This window comes from Pteronotus mesoamericanus, unplaced genomic scaffold (genome assembly GCF_021234165.1).
Source record: "Pteronotus mesoamericanus isolate MK-2021 breed Mesoamerican mustached bat unplaced genomic scaffold, CSHL_Meso_final contig_52, whole genome shotgun sequence".
In the NCBI taxonomy this organism is placed as follows: Eukaryota; Metazoa; Chordata; class Mammalia; order Chiroptera; family Mormoopidae; genus Pteronotus; species Pteronotus mesoamericanus.
The window spans coordinates 18,756,337-18,775,893 of NW_026555189.1; positions in this window are offsets into that span (position 1 = coordinate 18,756,337).

The window sequence follows — 19,557 nt, forward strand, 5'->3', positions numbered from 1 at the left end:
GGGTTTCATCTTTATCTTTAAAGCACGGCTATTATAGCCATTTTGGTTATGTTTTCAGTAGTCAAATAAAGTAACATCAGGAGATTTCGAGAATAAATCACTATTGAAGCAGAGAGAGAGAGAGAGAGAGATGTTAAGACTAGAATACTTGTGATCCAGCAAGAACAAAGCTAAAGGCCATATTTCAAAAATATGTCAGAGCCAGTAGATAACAGAGTTTATCTGGTTGCGTTCACCCTTCTTCCAGAGGTCACTGGAGAGGGAGAGTGACCTGCTGAAGGTTATAAAACAATAAAGGAGGAATGCTGGATTTACAATTGGGTTAGGCTTTACATCTGCCCCTAATCCTGACCTTTGGGCTCTGCCTTTCAGGAACTCTGAGATTCCTGGGGGCTAAGATGAAAGACCCTAATGCTAGAGGAAGCAAAGATCTATGGCTAGATCAGTCTCCCCTCTGGGAGTATGACTTTTATTGAGACAGAAATAGTTGCCTCACTGTGATACTTGAAAGAGATACCCCATAAATTTCTGCTCCTGGCATTCTAAGAATTTATCACACTGCTCCTTTCCTGAAATGCAGATTTTAGCATTGTGGTACCCTGCCTCTTTTCTATAAATTCCCTTTGGGCTTCAGATAGCCAGAGTTGCTGTTGCCTCTTGCAAACCAAAGAAAATTACATGATGTAAGACCTAGATATACTAGCTCCTGGTTATCATTTTCCCAAAATGTCAGAGGAAACTGAGCATGAGGTCGGTCCAGTAGCCCATTCTATCTAGTATTTTGATTGAATCTAAGGACTTTTCTTAGCTTCAACAGTAGACTCTAGGAAAGGAGCTTGGTTACAGGCGGCTTATTTGGGAGATGATAATGGGAAGCAGGAGTCAGAACTAGAGAGAGTGAAATAAAGGAGGAAGGAAAGCCAAGGGGTGTGGGGTAAAGTGCTTTTTATTGTGAGCAGAATCTGGTAGAAATATCATGGACTATGTAGAGGTTGGTAAAATTACATAGATTCTAATGAAGTTATTGTTTCTTATCAGAATACTGCAAAATTTGCACAGTACTTGTTTGGGCGGACACATAGCAGACATTCAAAAACTGGTTGTTTAAGGTCACGTACTACTATCAGGTGATATGGAGTCTATATCAAGTGTGGTCCAAACTGAAAACATGTGGCACTTTGAAAATAGGATAATTTGAGGAGAGTTTAGTAAAGAGGCTATTTTTAAATGGAGGAAGAGGATACAGAACCATAGAAGATATTATAGTAGCCTGGAGCTCTATTTCAACCACTAAGTCTGATTGGGTAGGAATAGGAGAGGGTTTGTGCACACTGGACAGAGTTGTGTACAGAGAGCCCTCTTGTGGGAGATGGTAACTTCAGAAAGAGAGAACAAGTCTGCAGTGAGTCACAGTGAAGATCCAAGAGATTTAGTACCCAAACTCACTCTCCACCCTCCTTATTTCCATGAACATAGTCTATCCAGGTCAGCCTCTGATGGCACACAACATGGTGGAAAAGGGTAGAAAATGGACTTGGAGAGGCAAGCAGAAAATATTCCTCTGAGGGGCTACTTAAGTAAGTTACCCTCTGCAAATATGCACAGAAACACATAAACAGATGTATGTTCAGTAGTGACTTAAGTATAAAGTTTTCTTCTGTTATGTCCAGAGTGGTGGTAATAGGTTTCCTTTAGTTTAACAGACAAATGTGAATGCATATATTTGTTTTTCTTGTTGCTAATTCCTTGATGGCAAGACTTATTCCTTTCTGTATCTCAGTTCTCACTGCCACTCAATATGTACAGTATAATTGCTCCATGAACGCTTATTGTATTGAATTAAATGTTTGTCAGAGGCCATCCTTTCACTAAACAAAGAATCTCACTTACATAAGACTCTGACTCTACAGCAGGAAAATAACTTTATAGGAAAGGTTAAAGGATTTACTGAAAGTCACAGAGCTGATGAAACATAATACTGATAAGGACCACAGTCCTATTTTCTGATCCTGTTCTCTTCTGATGGGTCATTCTTCCCTGCATACAAATTCTCCTTCCACATGAGCTCGACAACTCCTCACATTCAGCACCCTGGACAGCGCTCACCGTTTGGAACTAGGGCCTTCTGGGTTTAAGTGCTTTGCTTTCATAGTATTGTTCTCTGATCCTGTAACAGTCCTGGGAACACTGTAGGTGTTTCCTATGGTGTGCTGAAGAAGGAAGAGAATTAATTAAGATAGAGAGAGAAAAGAAAAAGGTTGTCCCAAGCAAACAGTATATTGTTTCTCCCTATTCATGAGCCTCTTCCCCCGAGGTGTTTTTTGGGGGGTACCCTCATGCTTATGCTGATAAAGTACATTGCATCAGGAGCTATGTGCTTGGGCAACATGAACTGTTAGGGATATTTTGAGCAGATCTCATGGCAATAGAAAACCAAAGGAAAATTCAAATAGAATTTTATGTAAAGAGACCAGTCATTTTTCTGTATTCTCTTTCACAGCATTAAAATACCATTCCCTATTTAAATACCACCAAAAAAGTATTTCATGTACAGAGCTCATTCTGGACTAATCTTCTAATCTATGGGTGGAATGACTAAATCTGGCTTCTCTTTCAATAAAAAATTATAAATGGAAGAACTTTAGAAATCATTTCCTTGTGAAATATAAATCTGTCTCCTTGAATAAAGCATTCTGACAGGCAACCTAGCAAGTACTAATACAAGGTAACAATCTATCTATACTACCGAACTTTATTTGACTGTGAGAAAAACAGTATAAAATTCTATTATGGCACATCAGAAAGGCCTGGCTCTACCCAGGCCTTTGTATTTCTTTTACAGACGTCCTCATAAATCATTTAAAATCATTGACCATATCTTCTACCTCTCTTTCAGCCGTAGCTCAAATGGAAGCTGTGTTACACTCTAAATGGCTTTGCTTCTCAGATGTAAATCAGAATTTATGTTTACTACTCTTCTTCAGACACCCACGCTTTCCTTCTGCAAGATAAACCTTCTAGCTGCTTTAAATCATCCATTTTCCTCATGTGATTACTGAACGAATGGCAGATTTACAGGCCTAAGACCATCTGTGCCAAGAAAAAAAAAAGATTATTTTTTAATAGAAGAGATCACATTGTTTTATCGTCACTTTTATCACCATGCTAGGAACCCTCCCACTTTGACCTATGTGTATTCACTTTGCTCACTTGTGAGAGTCTCCCCCTGCCCTACGAGATGGGCAAAACATGGCCCCCTTTGTACTAAACCAGGATTTCACAGCTTTGGCACTATTGACATTTGGGTAACAGACACCTTGATAATTCTGTGCTGTGGGAGGATATCCTGCATATTGTAGGATATTTAGCAACATCCCTGGCTTTTACCCACTAGATGCCAGTAGCACACCTACCCCCCTAGTTGTGACAACTAAAAAATGCCAAAGTCATACTGAACAACGTCTTCTGGGAGAAAAAAGATCACCCCCAGTTGAAAAACGCTATGAAAGCACTCCACACCTGTTTAGTAAACTGTGGCAAGGACATTAACGTTAAGGTGCACCTACTACAGACTCCGACAGAAGCCATCACATCTATTCATCCATCCATTCATTCGTTCATCAACTCTCTCCTGCACTGAATCACCCTTTCCTGACCATGTGCATGTTCAGCAGCCGCTGCCCTCTGGTAAATAACCTTCTCACAGGGAGTTGGTGTTACTGTTACTTGAAAGGTGTAATTAATGCACTAAGTCCTAGAAAGGATTTGGTTGGTAAGTCCAGGAAAGAGTAAAAATTGAATAAATCTGAATCCTGACTTAGAAACTCATAACTCTGGCAAGAGTAGACATAGTACTTATGCTCGCAAAGATTTTATTTTGTGTGTTAGAGTTAGAAGAAGACATAATGCAACAATGAGTTTTATAGTGCTAATGCCTCATAATGTACCTAATGCTTCAAGTTCCCAATCTTCTAAAAAAAAAAAATACATTTTAGTAAATAGGTTTGAGTGTATTTCTTGAGAAACTGAGAGTAAGCTATGTAATAAATATAAGATAAAACCTGGATTACATATATTTTTGATACTTGTCTATATAATTTCAAGTTTTTCTACAAGTGGTATATTTCTTTTCTAATTAGAAAAAAACCAATAACCTTTATAAAGTTCATTAAAAAATCTGGCTTCTGTACATTTGAAGTTAAATCCAGTGCAGTGAACACTTCACAGTAACTTTCAGCCTCCGAGGTTTTTTATGAGCAACCACCGAGTACTCCTAGAGAGCAAGGAAATACAGTTGATATGACGGCATTTTCCAAATTGCTTCTGAACACACGAAATGGCAGCAGGCCATTGAGGACCCGCCTGCAGTCTCTGCCCAGGGTACAGTGGTCCCTGAAACAAAGGCAGCTTGCTCCAGCCCTCCTACCTTCTTGAAATGGTTTATGCTGTGGCAGCTGGAGCTCCTGCACCCTTGTGCCCCGGCCTCTGGAAGGTCACATTTGCATGGGCTGGAAGGACAGTCCAGGTGGTGCTGCCCACAGGGACTGTCTGCAATTGCTCATTTGCTTAATGACAAAGTCTTCCCCTGCCAGCCTTTCCCTCCTGGTCACCTCCTGCTGTGTGCTGCTTGGACAGTTAGCTGGACACAGGAAGAAAGGGAAAGAAAGCTGGGGACCAAGCTGTGCATCTGTGATGAAGACAGTCGATAGATGCATGCAAGTTGCTTGTGGGATACAAAGGGGGGAGGGGAAAAGGTTACCTGAAACAAATTATTTCCTTGAGGACATGAATAAAATCTTCACTGTGGTCGTTAGGAGCACTGGCTTGAATGCCATGCTGAGTTGGGTCCCAAAACCAACCCGTTTGGCTCTTAGCTCTGCCATGCTGGCGAATCCTGTTACTCTCTCCCAATCCAGCCTTCTCCTCCTGAAAGATGGACTTAATACCTATCACAGTCTGAAAATTAAATAACTTCTATCGACCATATTTACAAGCCATTCCTTTAGTCATTTGCATAATTAGCTGGGTGCACAGAAAATGCCAGGAACTCTGTTATAAAACATGGTCAACGAAAGCTACTCCCTCCCCTCAGGGAAGAGTCAGTCTCATTAAAAAACCATATATTTAGGAAATGTATGCACAAATAAGTATACGATTATAATGGTGATACATATCACAAAACATAAGTTCTCAGGGGCCATTTGAAGGTAGGGAAGGCTCTGTTACAGATCATCAACTTGAATCTGGAAGACAAAAAATTTACCAAGTAAAGGAAAGAAAAGTATTCCACATGGACTGAAAAACATGGAAAAATGTCTTGTGACATTAAGGGACACAGGAAGACAACATATAGAGATCAATAAATATTTGTTGAGTGAATAAATGAGATTTCCAAGAAGTATTTTATGAGAGTTGATTTGATGACTTGCTTGAGGTTCTTTGGCAAACCATTTACTTGTTTAAGTCTTAGTTTCCCTATTTATTGGTTACTATTATTGGTAATAGTATCATTTCTAGATTATTTTTAAGATTGCATGAGAGAGTAGACATGAAAAGACATGAAAGGACTGCACAAAGATTAGTCAAAGGAAAATCCATAATTACGAGTTTTCCTCCGTAAATACCACTAGATGGCAAGGCCTCAGAGCACAGGAACCAAATTTATTTCGTTCACTCCCACATTCCCATGATCTAACAGAGTACCTGAACTAAAGCAGATGTTCACTAAATATTTGTTAATAAAATACCATGCTGATTGTGCTTTTATTTTTTTCAGTGTATGTACACTGTGTGCACATGCATCACTCTGATTGAGGATCTCATGTTGCTTCTAAAGCACCAAAACACAAGCATATGAAACCCAATGTCAACATAGTCTCTTTCTCGTGCTCCCTGCACTACTCACCAATTCTATGCCTATTAGCTGGATCGAAAACTCCTGAAACATTTCCACCTAGGGCTGGCGCCTCTACTAACTGAGCCTGTCCCTCTTCTGTCTAACTCAATTTGCTTCTGACAGACTGGAGTGGTGAGCAAGAAGAAAAGGTAGGATAGCTATTTCATAATTTGTTGAAATACTAATAGAACCATCTAAATATCTGAAAAGCCATAGAGTAGCAAGTGCTGGAAGAGGCCATCCATCATGGACCTTGGACGTTCCTGCACATTCTTGCTGAGTATGCCAGGAATGCAAGACCTTGAGCTTTCTTTATCTGGATCATTTTTCAGGATTGTCTTAGCAGAAAGCAGCCTTGAGGGATGAGGTAATATCTGTCCCCTCACACCAACAACAAAAAGGCTTGCTTCCACTTATTACAAAGGTGGGAAATCCCATAATCCAGTATTCCTGTCCTTTTCTGCACTCTTTAGGCCTGGCAAGATGAGGGGATGTGGGTTCCAACACAAATGAACATAAAGTTATGGTTACTACTTTTCTTATGAGTCACAACATTCTTTGTCTCTGAGCCAGGAGTCTCTTACCTTCCACCAGTATCTATAATACTGTAGCAGACTAACTTGTTAGCTCATAAGTGGAGTATAATCACAAACCACTCGCCTTTCTGGACATTGGGTAATAATTTTGGCATTATGATCTGATTTTTCTGGAGCTATCTTTCCACTTAACTTTTTTGACCTTCAGTTTTGTCTTTTGAACTCTGAGATTATAACCCCACCCACAAGTGTTGAGCCAGAATTTTTTTTTTTTTCACTTGCAACCAAATAGGTCTAACTATGTCATTGGGCTAATTAAAAAAAAAAAAAATACAAACTAAAATAGCCACAAACTTACTGAAAAGACTTAGGGAAATTTACAGACTCTAAAAAAAAATTAAATAATCATGTCACAGGAAAATCAGAAATAGGATAGTTCTCAGTGTCTCTGACATGGGAACTCATGGACCATCTCTAGAGTTATTTTGAGTGACATAATTCCAGCTGCTTCTTTTATGTTTGAGATTCAGATTCCTAGGAGAGGCGTATTTATTAGATGAGCTTGGGTCAAGATGGTTTGATAGGGAAAGAAGAGGGACAGCATTTTACTAAATACTTGGGCTGGTTGGACTAGCAAACAACCAAATAAAAATCAAAACCACAGATATTCTTCAAATACCATTGCTGGAATATGTAAATTCTAAATACTTGTTAGGTTACTGTCTTGTTGTTTAAAGTTGTTGTTCCTATCATTGTTAATGCTAAAAGTCTTGTTACCAAGCTCTCAGTTACTGATAATATAAGCTCATTAAAAATATATTCCATAAAAAATATTTTCCACTGTAGAAACTTTAAATCCATCAGGGAGAATGTCATAAGTACAAATTTAAGAGATACTAGATTCTTTCAATGGTAAGTTTACATTGGTTTAGCAACTGTCTGAACTAACAATTTGTCTTTAACAATAAGAAAATTAAGACTGTAACCCTTAGTTAGGAATGTAGACTCCAGCTGCTTTGAATCTTAGCCTACCTACTTCCTGCTTATTTAATCTGGGAAATTAAATTAATACCCCGATATTTCAGTTTTCTCACATTTAATACATAAAGCTAATTGAAGTAGACAATCCACGTAATGCATTAACATAGTCCTTGACACTTAGTAAATGCTCGATAAATGTTAACTGTGGCTGTTACTCAGTGAGCTACCGAAGTTTACCTCTTCACTCTTCCACCTGCCTGTGCAGCCCATATAAATAATAGGTAGATGTACAAACTCAGGCATGGCATCTCCTGGACATTTTTACAAATAAACAGAGCCAAACAATTGTGAAAACTCTGTATGCTAAGGATAAAGACTTAACTGGAAACATATTTTTTGAGGAAAAAAAAAAGACCTACTAAAATTTTATATTTGTTTATATAAAAAGCACACTTAAAGAGAGACTTAATTACTTGGAAATAAAATTCTCCCCTTTAATTGTGATTTCAGTGAGCAATTTAACCATGCTTTTTGATATTGTGTGTGTGCATTTTAATCACTCAGCTGTCTCTAGCCATTTGTCTCAGATATGCTTAATTTTTTACTTAAACGTGCTTTAAAGTTTATCACAAATATTTGTTTTTATATAACTATCATTGAGGAAAAAAGAAAAGGCTTATTTCTTTTCATTTAATTCTAAAAGGTATGGAAAACATAGTGCTTCCTTATCCTTTGCATCGTCTGGCTACAGTTCTGTGGATGTGCTCTGTGAACGAGTGTTTCCTGAAGCTTGCGTTCACCGAACCCTGAGGCAGAGGAGGACCCAGTAATTCTAAAACATGTTGATTCATCAGTCTGTAGCATCTCTTCCCTGTTTAATCTATGCCTTTTTAAAAATGTATAAGAATCTTACTAGGAGTTTATCAAAATGTTAGTTACATAGTAATAGCTGCTGATCTCAGTGGCTATTTCTAACTTCAGAAGAAGAGGGGGGAAATCGTCATTGTCACATCTTCCACAATTGAGCTCATGCTCTGAAGGTCCCCCATCCTATGGGCCTGGACCCACACAAACCCAGGCCCAAATCCTATTTTTGCCATTTACTCCCTATGTTGCTACACACTCGAGTTCACTTGGCTGAGCCCTGGTTCCTAGGGATCCTGGCCTTTTATTTTATTGAGTCTGTGGGAGAATCATAGAATAACTTTTCCGCGTTTGTGTTCATGGTTCCCCAATTGTATGAGGATGGTCCTCCCGTTCAGAGGTAACTCATTCTCTACAATCCCCTTGGCTTACACCTTCGTCAACTTTGATGCTCATGACCAAAGAACTAGGCTTCCATAATCAATTCCTGTTCTGCTTTTCTTTCTGCCTCTTAAATCATTCTTCTGTCCCCCTCTGCCTCTCCTCTTCTTCCTACTGTCCTACGTATACAGAGGCCTGTAACTTAGCCCCATGGTCCCTTACATCTTCAATCCTAGCAACGGACGAAATTCTTACCCTGCAAAAATCAGTACCAGCTAGAATGACAGGCATTCTAATTCTTGCAATAATTCTACATGTTAGTTCTATTATTGCCTCTTTTGCACACTGCTTTTATTCTCCATCTTCAAAAGAAAACGTAAAGATCAGATTTTTCTGAGTCTAATACTCTTTCAGCTACACACGCTGCTTCTTTACTAAACCTCTCGGCCCTAGACTTGGCCATCTGAGTTCTTGGCTTATATGTACAGCTAATTAGGCCTGGGAGTTTTTAACTGGAGGGTGATCAATTTGCTACAGACATACTCCCTTGTGCCCATTAGAATAACCACTATCCTTATCACTTTCTCATCTGCTGGGATAATACTGTACTTACTTCAAAGGGTCTGTTGTAAGGACAAAATAAGTGAATAGCTACAGATGGGACAATACCTGGCACATGGTCCATTTTCAGTGAGTGAGTTCTTCTCAGTATTAGTATTAATGTTAGTATTAGTATTACTACTAGAAAAATGCAAAGTTTAAAATCTATAAAATGAGTTGATATATTCAGAGAGTAACAATTCGGTGAGTTCAGTGCCCAGGCAGATGTTTCTCTACAATGCTCTATGGTCCCAGCAGGGAGCGCCTAAATGTACAATGCCTGCACTTTTAATATTTAGTCACTGAACACACACACACACACACACACACACACACACACACACACACACACACGCTGACTATGTGTATGTCCCATATTTTGGAGAAAAAAAAGTATATTGGAGGGATCCTCTGAACCATCCTGCGTGGGACCTGAAATTCTTAGTGAACGCTGCTTTGAGGTGAGAATTTCTATCTTCAGTTGCCAGATTGTCTCCTGAAGTAACTGAAACCCATAAGCCTTAGATAAATGCTGCTCAGTGCCATCGATTATAACAGAGCAATTTGAGTTAAGGCGACAATGCCCTTTTTGAAAGAGGAGGCTTAGCTTAGCCTATTTAAAATAAAAATGCACATTAATTTTTTAAATACATGCAAAACTATATATTACTGAAATACATACGTGTGTGTGTGTGTGTGTGTATGTGTGTATACACTTTAAAGGCTTTGTTCCTGACTGGCACAGCTCCTGGCTCTATAATTAATATAGTTAGGCAGATGAGCCATGCTGCCTGGACCTTCCAATGAGAGTCATGATAACATTCAGTAAAGGGAAGGCCCGATGACCGTCTCTGCGTCTTGAGAATCCTACGGCAACAGAGCCTGAACTTGGTCCCTGCTGCAGATCGTATAGTTCCTTGCTGCCGCTACCTGAAGGGAATGAGAAAGTAACCATTAATTCCCTTTATCTTATTGAAATCTGGAAAGCAAAAAGGTAGGAGGTGCCATTAAAGCTTATTTCCACTGACTTCTACTTTTGCCTCTGAGAAAATTAGAAAATTAATTCTTATTCAGACCAACCCAGAGGAGGAAGTAGATGGATAAACAAGACACCACTCGTCTCTTAATAACCTCGCTGTCACTAGAGCACTCTTACAACGAGTGCAGCAGTCACGGGAGAGGTAGGGAAGAGGGTTCTTTTACACACCGACACCGTGATTAGGGTGCTGTCCCAAAGGAAAACAAATGAAGGAGTTCTTCAAATAGTATTGCTTGTGTTTAAATCCTGGCTGTATCATATTTATTACCTGCGTGGCATTAGGCATTTTATTCCTCTGAATTTCAGTTGCCTCATTTGTATAATGGGAACAACACTTACATTAGATAAATAACTAGCAATAGAATTGAAGATGATAATGTATGTAAATGGGGTACATGTAATAAATATCCAAACAATTATGGTTTCTTTCTTTGTGTTGCCTACTAACTCTATCTCCTCTAATACTAGAACAATATATTAATGGATAGAAGAATAGTACATTAATTGATATAAAATAAAATCATCAAGAATGGTTAAATTATTCTCTGATTGAGAATAGGAAAGAATGTATTCCAGACAAAGTAGAGTTTAAGCCAAAAACTATAACAAGAGACAAGGTCATTATGTAATGATAAAGGAGTCATTTATTAAGAGGATATAACAACTCTAAATATTTTTTATGCACCTAACATCAGAATATACTTAAATATATTAAGCAATATTAATTAATCTGAAGAGAGAAATAGACAGCAATATGATAATCATAGGGGGCTTCAATTCCCCACTTTCAACAATGCATAGATTGTCTAGAACATCAACAAAAAAATATTGGACTTAAGCTACACATTAGACCAGAGACACTAGCATCATAAAAAACTACTATAAACAAATATACACTGATTAATTAGATAACCTAGAAGGAATGGGTAAATTCCTGGAAACATACACCTACCAAAACTGAAACACAATAAAATAGAAAATCTAAACAGACAAATAACTAGTAAGAAAACTGAATCACTAATCAAAAACAAGAAAAATCTAAGACTCAATGGTTTGACTGATGAATTTTACATTCAAACATTTAAAGAAGAATTAATACCAATCCTTTGCAACTCTTTCAAAGGATTACAGAGGAGGGAACAATTCTAAACTCACTATATAAGGTCTGCATGACCCTGATACCAAAGCCAGACAAGGAACCTACAACAACAGAAAATTACAGGCCAATATCTCCAATGAATACATATGCAAAAATCCTTAACAAAATACTAGCACACCAAATTCAATAGTACATTAAAAGGATCGTATACCATGATCAAGTGGGATTTATTCCTGTGTAATTCAACAGATATAATTCAACATCCATAAATCAATAGATATGTCATACTACATTAAGAAATGAAGAATAGAAATCATGTGATCATCTCAATAAATGCATAAAAAGCATTTGACAAAACTCAACATCCTCTCATGACAAAAATTTTCAACAAACTGAGTATAGATAGAATGTACCTCAATATGATAAAGACCATATATGAAAAGCTCACAGAAAACATTATATTCAATGGTCAAAAGCTGAAATCTTTTCCTCTAAGGCCAGGAACAAGGCAAGATGACCACTGTCACCACTTTTATTCAACATACTGTTATAAGTTTTAGCCAAAACAATTAAGTAAGAAAAAGGCATCCATATCAAAAATAAGGGATTCAAATTGTCTCTATCTGCAAGTGACATGATATTATATGTAGAAAACCCTAAAGATGCCACCAGAAAGAAAACTGTTATAACTAATAAACAATTCAGTAAAGTTTCAAGATACAAACTTAATACTCAAAAATCTGTTGTGTTCTTTACGCTAAGAACAAACTATGAGAAAGTTGGAAGACCTGTACACTGAAAACTATATGACATTAATGAAAAAAACTTGAAGACACAAATAAATGTCAGGATAGTCTGTGCTCAGGAGTTGGAAAATTAATATTGTTAAAATGTCCATACTACCCAAAGCCATCTACAGATTCAATGTAATCTCTAAAAAAATTTCAATGGCATTTTTCCCAGAATAGAACAAAAAATTCTAACATTTGTGTAGAACCACAAAAGACCCCGAATAGCCAGAACAATCTTGAGAAAGAAGAACAAAGCTTTGGGCATCATGGTGCCTGCTTTCAAACTGTATTTCAAAACTATAGTAATAAAAACAGCATTGTGTTGGCATAATAACAGACACACAGATCAATGGAACAAAATAGACAGCCCTGAAATAAGCCCATACACTTATGGTCAACTAATTTACAACAAAGCCAACAATATACAATGAGGAAAGGACAGTCTCTTCAATAAACAGTGCTGGGAAAACTGGACAGTCATACACAAAAGGATGAAATTAGAAAACTAACTTACAACATAACACAAAATTAACTCAAAATGGGCTAAATACTTCAGTGTAAGACCTGAGACTATGTAACTCCTAGAAGAAAATAGAGATCATAAGCTCTGTGACATCAATAAATTTTTAGCGATAAATTTTTGGATCTGACTCCCAAAACAAAGGCAACAAAAGTAAAATAAACAAGTGGTATTAAATCAAAATAAAAAGCTTTTGCACAGCAAAGGAAACCATCAACAACATGAAAAGACAACCTGCAGAATGGGAGAAAATATTTGCTATGCCATTTATCAGAAAATCACATACCTGACAAGAAATAATACTCAAAATATACAAACAACTCAATAGCAAAAAAAAAATCTGATTTAAAAATGGGCAGAAGATCTAACTAGACATTTTTTTTTTCAAGTAAGACATACAGGTGGTCAGTAAGCACATGAAAAGATGTTTAACATCACTAATTATTAGAGAAATGCAAATTAAATCCACAGTCAGATATCACCTCACACCTGTTTGGATGGTAATCATCAAAAACACAAGAGATAACAAGTGTTGAGAATGTGGAGAAAAGGGAACCCTTGTACACCATTGGTAGAAATGTAAACTGGTACAACCACCACTATGGAAAACAGTATAGAGGTTCCTCAAGAAATTAAAAATAGGACTACGATATGACCCAGCAACCCCAGTTCTGGATATTTATCCAAAGAAAATGAAATGACTTTTCAGAAGAGATACCCATACTCCAATGTTCATTGCAGCATTATTCATTATGGACAACCTAAGTGTCTCTAGCCTAAGGAATGGCCACATGCACACACACAATACATTACTACTGCATCTAACAAAGGAAATCCTGCCATTTGCAACACCATAGATGAACCTGGAGGGCATCATGCTAAGTGAAATAAGCCAGACAGAAAGATAAATACTGCATGGTATCACTTACATGTAGAATCAAAAAAAAATATACGGAACTCATAGAAACAGAGAGTACAATAATGGATGCCAGGTGCTGGGGGTGAGGACAGAAGTAGGGAGAAGCTGGTGAAAGGGTACAAGCCTTCAATTAGAAAATGAACAGGGTCTAAGGAGCTAATGTATAAGATGGTGATTATAGCCAATAATACTGTATTGTATAATTGAAATTTACTAAGGGAGTAGAACTTAACCAGAAAGCTCTCACCAGGAAAAATGATGCATGTGTTAATTAACTTGATGGTTGGAATCCAATGTGTATATATATATATAAAATCATCACATTGTATACTCTACAAGTTGTAACATAATTTCTCAATTATACCTCAATAAAGCTGAAAAACACATGATAAGAGGAACATTGGTACTCTTCTTATCAGGAGTAAGAGTCTGTGAGGGTACACTTTCCAACTGCAATTCTCCAAAGCCGACGGGGCGTCCTGAAATTCAATTAAATTCTGGTACTAACTAGCCAGGCTTGTTTAGCACCCATCCCTTAGGTCAAAGGGCTCAGTGCCATGAGACTGTCCCCACTTCAGACTCCAGCCACAAGTCCTAGGGACCGCCACAGTTCTGACCAATAGGATTGGCTACAAATTCAGGGGTTTCCATGACCTCCTGCACATTCAATAATTTGCTAGAAAACTGACAGACTCAGGAAAGTGCTATACTTAAAATTACTATTTATTATAAAATATACAAATGAACAGCCAGGTGAACAGGTATATGAGGCAAGAGGGACAAGCAGAAGCTTCTGTTCACATGAAGTCACAGTAATTAATCGCCCTCCCAGGACATCAATATGTTCACCAAGCAGGAAGCTCTCCAAACCACATTATTCAGTTTTTACCAAGGTTTCATTACAGGGCCATGACTGATTAAATTGTGGGCCACATGATTAAACTCAATCCCCAGCTCGCCACCCCTCCTCACAGGTCCGGGTACAGGACTAGAAGTTCCAACCATCTAACAACATGGTTACTTTTTCTGGCAATCACCCTCCATGCCAAAGCTACCTGGGGGCCCCACTGTGAGCACCTCATGCATAAATTCGGACATGGTGGACAGGGGGTTATTATGAATAACAGAAGATACTCTGATCACTCAGAAAATTTCAAGGATTTTTGAAACTATGTGCCAGAAACCAGGGACCAAGGCCAGGCATATTATTTATTAGGCCACAGCTTGTGTCTGCTTTGACAAAGAGAGAACTACTAAAGCGATTCTGGGTGATTCACGAGTCCGGGTCACAAAAGGCCATGCAGCCTCCACCTTGTTCAGTGGAACATCACTTCTCAGGGCCTTGAACCGTATGCTGAGCCGTCCAGCTCCACACAGCCACTGTGAGTAAACCAACCAAGCCTCAACCAGAAACTCTGCTGCCTACTTGTGAGTCATCCTAGCATAGACACGTGATGAGAATTTGGATGATTCTAGACACCGGCCCACTAGTGACCCTCAGCCACAAAGTTTTCCCAACTGAGTCCACAGTTAACATGGATCAGAGAAAAGCCATCTCTTCTGGGTCCCCTGTGAAGGCCTGACCCACAGAACCTGTAAGCACAATAAAGAGGTTCTTCTGAGCTGCTAAAGAACAGGGTAACATGTCACACAGCATCAGTGACTAGAACGAGTCAAAATAAGTGAGATTGGAGGACACCAGCCAGGTCATGGCATAGCCAGAATGTTGGGCTTAAATCGATAGAAAAACAGTTTTTGGAGACAGAAGGAATGCGTCATAGTTGGATTTACCTTTTAGAGAGCTCACTCTGGCAGCAGTATGAAGGGTGAGACCAGAGTCAGGGAGGGTGGAAAGGGACTACTGACAGATGTTGAGGACATTTATTAGGACAGTAATAATACAAATAGAGATGAGAGAATAGCCTTAATAAAAAAAATGTAGGAAGTAAATGCAGTAGAATTTGGTGGAAAATCCAATACAGAATTGGGGAACAGGAGGGAGAAGGAAGAATTCATGATGATGCTCATGTTTCTGAACTGAATGTTTAGGAAGATAATAAGATTATTAATAGGGCTATTAATAGATATTTAGAATAATGAAGAAGTTGACCATGGTTGAGGAAAAGGATATCCATCAACTTTTGAATGTGATAAATTGAAATTTCTTTAGAACACTAGGTGGACATATCCAGCAAAAGGCTCACAAGCCTATAGCTTGGGAGAGAAGGTAGGACAGATGGTGGTAGATTTGAAAATCAATAGTCTCTATAGTTAATGAAAATAAATGAGATCTTTTAGGGAAATGATGCAAAATAAGTACAGTGGAGAATCAAAGATGAATCCCTATGCAACACCAGTGAGTAGGAAACAAAGAAAAAGGAAAATGAGGTCAGAGAGGAAAGGAAAAGTGACAGATTCCGGGCGTAAGGCATTTCAGAGAAGCCTTTATCGTTCTCTGCCCTTAAGTGCAGCACAGGGCCACTCCCCCAGGCCACGACCTTTGCAAAACAGTAAAACTATAAATGTGAATACATCCTCATTCTGGCCTTCACAAAGACACAGACAAGTAAACAAGTATGTGCAGCAAGCAGGGCGGGAAAGTGCCAAACAGAACTGTCATCCAGTACAGAGTTACCTTGAGGAGGGAGAAATTGACACGTCCGTGAGAATAAAAGAAGTGGTCAGGGAATGTAATATATCAGATTTTTGTCTCCCAATGGGGTGCACAAGCCACTTAAATCCGAGAATCAGAACTTCTTCCATACCCAAGCCCTGGGGACAGCTATTTAGAGTTCAGTAGTTTACTAGGTACGATGGGCCTGAAATTCTGCAACTCCTGGGAAAGTCAAATGAACTAAAATAGGTAATTTGCATTAACGTGCAAAAGAGAGACAAAGAAGGAAGAGGACTGCCATTCACAGCAGTCCCCAGGGAAGCCAGGCCCTCTCCTTGTTTGGCATCAGGACAGCTAATCTGCAAACTGCCTCTCCACACACAGGACCTCCCCGCTATTGTTCTGACCCTGTGCCATTATGCAGTGTGGAGAGCAATTGAAAGCAGCATTTATTACTGCCTTGAATTGAAATCCAGAAGCCAGAATTGTTCCAGAGCTAAAAGCAATTTATTCCTAAGCTTTCATTTCTATAATGCTGAGATGATTCCCACGGCCCCTCCCCCTCCCGCTGGCTGACTGCAAGTTGCAGAGCAGGTGTGTCAGGCTTAGGGGTTGGTTCAACTCCAGATGGTCTCAAGCTTGTGCACAGGCCTAAGAAGTTACTCAACCCCAAGTTTTGCCTTTAAAGAAACAGCTAGCCATGTATTTTATGATGTAGAAGAATTTCTTCTATAGTCAAATCCACAAAACCATCTAAGTACCATGCATATGAATGGTAATATTAGTAAGAAACTTGTCCCTTCAGTGTGTGTGTGTGTGTGTGTGTGTGTGTGTGTGTGTGTGTGAGTGAAGAGGGGGAAAGGAGAGAGAACAATGAGATATTTTTGGTTGTCACAACTGGGGGTGTTAGTAGCATCTAGTGATTAGAGACCAGTGATGCCGCTCAAGATCCTACAAGGCACAAGGCAGCAACCACAACAAGTGCTTTTCCAGCCCAAAAATGTCAACAGTGCCAAGACTGAGAAACCCTGAGAGAAAAAGAGAAGAGAAAGAGGAATCAAGTAATTACTCCGCTGGGGTTTTTCCTACAGAAATTCAGCGTAGTCACACGCCCGCCATGTCCTCAGTTGGGGACGAGAGTCTAGTCATCATGTCGTCTCACATGCCTGGAAACAGAGTCAGGTTGGCAAGACTGGCCTGTGCACTATAATTCTATTAGACAGGCATGTTGGATAAAAGAGAAAACATGCAACACGACTCCATGATATGATTGCAAAAGTATCACTCTTGTGCTGTAACTAAAATGAGATAACCCCCCAAGCTAGCAACATAAGGGAACTGACTGCATGAAGAGACAACAAGAGAGAAAATATGTTTCACGTTCCATTTGGAAAGAGGTGCCTGCTTGATGCAGCTCCAAGACGGGCTTATGGATTTAGGATCCAGAAGGGAAAATGGTCTTCGACCTCCGACAGATACCAGGAAACAGATGCCTGAAGATCCCAGGGAAGAATTTTTGACCAAACGGGCTTCTTGCATGTGTCAAGTGGCATTTCTTTGTGTGCGAAAATTTGCTGCTTCTTGTTAAAATATGAGAAAACGTCCAAATTCTCAAGCAGCCTCCCTGAGGCTTCGGCTCATCTGGTTGGCCACACTCCCAGCTGGAATTCCTGATACCCAAATTCTCTCACTGCGTGTTACTTAAGGATTCGTTATTCAAAGAGATAGCATGGGGCCTCCCCGTCCCGTGGCTCACTGGGTAGCACAAGTCTTTGTAGGGATTTCAGGAAGTTAGATGTATATTCACAGAAAAAATAAAAACATGAGCTTGAGAACAGCTGAGTTTGAATCCTGACTGGGTCCGCATCCTAGCGTGTGACCTTGACAACATCTCCGCTTCTCCAAATCTCAATTTATGAATAAGTTAATGAGGAGACACAACCATTGCGAGAATTAGGTATGACAATATATATAAATCTGCCAGGACAACGCCTAGGTCATGGGGCCTGTGCATTCAGGTTGCTATTATTGTGTTGATTCTTATTTCTGAAACACAAGGTCTAAAAATAATTTTCTACTTCTGCTATTCTGAGTTTCTCTTTATAACCCAGCTGAGGCAAAACACCAAGTTGAGGAATGTTCCTTGTGCTTCTTACTAATCACACTGGTGCCAAAGGTACAGGCCACACAGGATGCAGGAAAAAAAGCATTAGAAATTCAGAGAGAGACAGCTTTTCCTTTTGAAATTAATTTTAGAGTCTGCGAGTAATTTCACTCTCTGGGCCCCAGTTTTCTCATTTGCAATATAGGAATAGTCTCGTTTACCTTTAAGACTTGTTTGTGGATATTAAAGAAGAGAATGCATATAAAACATGTGAGAGATCCTCATCTTCACCACTATAGATTCCCGTTTCATCTTCTCCCAGAAGAGCTGCACAGTGCGCCTGTGGCTCCAACTCAGCCCCATCAGCTGCCTCTCTCCTTACTCTCTTTGCTCACTCACTAACCAAATCCTTCTTTGCATGCTCCCAAACCACTGAGGGAAATGCCACGTCATTCGGACAGATTCCCAGCTATGGTCACTATCCTCATGGACTTCACAATACAGCCATCTCAGCCAGTGTCTCGCCAACTATGATAAATTCCTGGTATGATTATTGCAATTATCTCTGACCTTTTCAGAGCCTTTTGGATCCTTCACCTTAATATCCCTGTATTTTCTTCACCCCAATATCCTTAAATTTGTCAGGATTCTCCAGAAAAAAATAATGAGTAGGATGTGTATACAAAGAGAGAGATTTATTTTAAGGAATTGGCTCACAAGATGATGGAGGCTGGCAAGTCTAAAATATGAAGGGTAGGCCATCTCAGGGAAGAGCCAATGTTTAAGTCCAAAGGTTGGCTGCTGGCAGAATTCCCTCTTGCTCAAAGGTGGTTCGTTCTCTGTTCTATTCAGGCCTCCCACCGATTGGATGAGGCCCACCCACATTATGGAGGGCAATCTGCTTTACTCAAAGGCCACCAACGTAAATGTCAATATCATCTGAAAACGCCCTCACAGGAAAATCCAGAATAATATTTGACCAAATATCTGGATACCATGGGCCAGCCTAGTTGACGCATAACATTAACCAACGTAGGGCAACTGTCCAGGCAGGTTACGTGATCTGAATCCCTTCAACGCCAACACAGGTTTCATTTGCTTCCGGGTCCCTTTGTCTAGATTTTGGCAGAAATAGTTTTCTGTGCTGCGATAGCAGTTGCTAACTGTCAAGTAGCATAATCTCCATACTCATTTCAAGAACTATCAGATCATC